At 34.3% G+C, this 3,760-nt stretch overlaps 1 long non-coding RNA gene across 1 annotated transcript; it reads left to right on the forward strand.

The window, feature by feature from the left end:
- Nucleotides 1-806: 806 nt before the first annotated feature.
- LOC104218918 (uncharacterized) lies at nucleotides 807-1,715 on the forward strand. Its single transcript, XR_709110.2, has 3 exons — nucleotides 807-895; nucleotides 1,032-1,183; nucleotides 1,283-1,715. It is a non-coding gene; the product is annotated as an uncharacterized lncRNA (long non-coding RNA).
- The last annotated feature ends 2,045 nt before the right edge of the window (nucleotides 1,716-3,760 follow it).

Here is a 3,760-nt window from a genome sequence, read left to right on the forward strand (position 1 = left end):
AAGGTTTACTATCAACTAGGCCAGGACTGGAGTTCTTGTAACTTATTTCCTAAAGTACATTGGAAGCGATCCTGCCAAAGTTTGAAGGCATTAGCCAACGCTCTCCCTTCTCTTTGTTGTAAAGAATCCCTCTGTAGTCTTTTGAATAAGAAATAAAAATCAAAAAGGTCACTTGGGCAAAAATCAAGCGGTCTCAGGTATTATATTGATTTAGCCAAAAATACTGCTCTTCTTTATGATATACACTAAAATAACCGTACTAATTTAACTTAATATTTAGCTATTCCAAATGTAATTCCCCTAATATTTACGAATTTGTTTATATTTTTAGTATAATTTTTTAACATATGATGAGTTTTGCGGTGACAATATCTATATTTATTGGCTTTAATATATTTAAATCATTTGAAAGAATAAGTACTTTCAATTTAATTTTCATATTTTACCTAATTTGAGATGAAAACTTGAATATAGTCTTTTATAACAAATATTTAAAATTATTTATCTACTTAAACAGTATTAACTATTGAGTAAATCTTTGAGAAAATACATAAAGACCCCATTCGATTTGTCCTGGAAAAATATTTAGATACCTAAACTTTACGGGTGTCCTAACACCTCACTATTGTTAAAATAATTGTATTTATTTACTCCCTACTAAACCCTGGCCAACCGCACGTCTTAGACAACCGAATTGAACGCGTCCTTGCTCTCTTTTAATCGTTGAAAACACCCAAAAAAAAATAACGTCAATATAACCCCTAACCAACGGTAAAATCCCTTCTTCCCCAATATTTTACCAAACCCAATTGAAGAACCTTAATTTCTTCTTCTTCTAAATTCTGCTGAAATTGCATCAAATTGCCCTTTGAAGTTTTAATCTTTGAAAACAAAGGTTAATCTTTCTCCTTTTTAAGAATCCTAATTTCTTTCTTTTATTATTGTTATGTCTTTCTCCTAAAATTCAATTATCTGATCTTTGAAAGCAAAGGCAAATTATCTGACTTTGTCATTGTCTGTTTGTGTTGTAGTTGTTGCAACGCCTTCAAAAGGCTTGAATTTGACAAGGCTTTGCACGAAAGAGGAAGAAAATGAGTCAAGTGGAGAAATTCGACGCAACCATGGCTATGTGTTGCCTTTGTTAACAGCTTGGACCGCTCGAAATCTAGGACGAAGATATTGGGTTTGTTCATACTATGGGATAAATGATAGTGAAAATTCTTTCAATAATTGAGTTGTGAAAAATTATCATTGATTCATTTTCTTTTGTTATTCATCTTAGGGTCCACGATCTTGTGATTTTTGGGTTTGGAAGGATTCCGAAATTGATCCTAGGTCCAAGTTTGTTATTCCAAAATTGCTTGACAAAATGGGTGAACTTGAGACTGCATTAGAAGGCTTTGAAAATCTTGCCAAGCCGAGGGCAACTTTAAAGGTTGAAACCCCACAGAATGGGAGAAGATGAAGAAGATTGAGGCTCAATTGGTGAAATTGCAAGTTGATATGGAGAACATTAAAGAGAAGAAAAAGAAGTGGAAGAGTAAATTGGCTAAGTCCAAGGCTAGAAAAAATGTACTTTGGTTCATTATATTGGGGATGTGTATTATACTTGTTGCTTGTAGGTATCCAGGAATATCATTGAAAGAAGATGCAATGAGGTTGACATTTTGAATCTAATTTTGTCATATCAATATGTATGTAGTTGTTGCTTGTAGGTTTTATTTTGTATGTTTGTCATGGACCTTTTATTTGAATGTAATGAACCTTTCAACGGAATGTAATCAAGTGTTGTTTCTAATGAAGTCATGTTTTTACATTGCGAAGTGTTGTAGGTGTGTTCTGTTTGTTTCTTTGTATGCCCAGAACTTGGCAATCAACAATAGACACACAAAAGACTTAATATGGCAGTTGCATAAACTGTATTAAAACACACATTTGGTCGCATTGACCTAAAAGAAACATACATAATAAACAGTCACAAAATGAGATAACAAAATATTTGTTTGTTGTCATTGTAGCAGCAGTAAAACAGACACCATAAGATAACAAAATGTGAAATGCAGTCTATAGCTACCTAAAAATCCTTATCATAATACAGAATTGCAGTCCATAGCTGCTTAAAATTTTAGCATAAAGCAGTCTATTGCAATACAGTCATCAACAAAAACAATAGCTTGATCAATTGGGTTATTTTGCAGTGGTGCTTTCCTTGCTCAACTTAGCAGCCCTAGACCTTGTTTGAATGAGTTTCTTGCCTCTCAATTGTTGAAGCTGCCTTGATGTCATAGCTTCTTTACCTTTCCATTTAACACCCCATGTTGGTTGATGGCCTAGATCTCCAGTTACTTCTGCTGAAGATCTCACATTTTTAAAGTTTGTAGAGGACATTCCAGGCTGCCAAAATCCAATAGAAAATTAGACAATGAATTCACCTAAATATGAGAGGTTGTGTTAGAACTTACATTTTAAATTTGAAGCCACTTTGAGTGTGTAAAACTCTCATCTCAACCATCCTTGGCCTGTTATATTATGTTCTTACATCAGTGCTAGTACCAACATCCTACATCAACCAATTAAAAGTAAGAATCTGATAATTATTTAAAAAAGAGAAAGAAGATATTAAAAGGAAGAACTTCACCTTTTCTTTAGAACCTTTTGGCCTACCCCTTCCTCTTCCAGTACTTTGCTTTGGTGGCTTTTGAACTACCAACACTTGCAGACGCAAAACTTGCTGAAGTAACAACAATATTACTTCTAGCAGCTTTATGACACCCTCTCTTGTTATGACCCTTGTTATGACAATTGCTACATGTCATTTCCACACCACTTTTGGACAATTTTCCTGTCTTATTTTCACCTGGCTCTTTTCTTCTAACCTTCTTTGGTCTGCCTGCATCTTCTTGACATGAGGTGGTATAACATTTGGGTTTTGTGACTCTGGCCACATATTCATACCCAAGACAGACTGAAGAAAGTAATTGTATGTTTTCATGTAAGTGGCATTATTGTACTAGTGAGAAATTTAGTTTAAATACTCTAGATTTTTATAATGCAGGGCAGCAACTACATGAGCACATGGTATGTCTTTTAACATCCAAGCTCTGCAGGTGCATGTTTGCTTGTTGATGTTCACCAGATGTTTCACTTAACTTGCACCTGATCCTTGTTTCACTTCAAATCCAAACTCACCATTCCAGAAAATGTTGCATTTCATTGACCTTTCTATGTTCTCTTTCAAGATTTTCATGGTCATTGGTGAAAAATCAGTAATCCAAGTGTTTCCAAACTGCCTGAGCTGACCTATTATGTTCATCGTCTCCGCCCTTATTTCTTCAAGCATTGTCACTATAATCTTTTGCCTTGCTGCCAAAATCCAAGCATTGAAATATTCTGTCATATTATTATCAACACTATCACACTTGCAGACTGTGTTGAAATACACCTTGCTCCATCTTTCAATGTTATAGTACAACAGTTCATCAACTATCTTATTCACCAATTTCTTCATTTCATCCAGATTTTTCTTCAACTACCACTCATAGATAGACCTTGTACACCTCTAGAAACAGTTCCTTCTCTCTATGCCCCTCCATTTCTTAGACCAGTTAGCTAGGATGTGTCTTGCACACATCTTATGCTCAGAATTCGGAAGTAGATCTATTATAACATTCTCAAGCCCTTAAAAAATAAATAATGGTATTTAGTTTTAAGTGAAATAGCAGTAGAAAAATAACAATAAACTACAAGTGCTTACCTTTTG

The sequence above is a fragment of the Nicotiana sylvestris genome, chromosome 6, assembly GCF_000393655.2.
Source record: "Nicotiana sylvestris chromosome 6, ASM39365v2, whole genome shotgun sequence".
NCBI classification, from domain to species: Eukaryota; Viridiplantae; Streptophyta; class Magnoliopsida; order Solanales; family Solanaceae; genus Nicotiana; species Nicotiana sylvestris.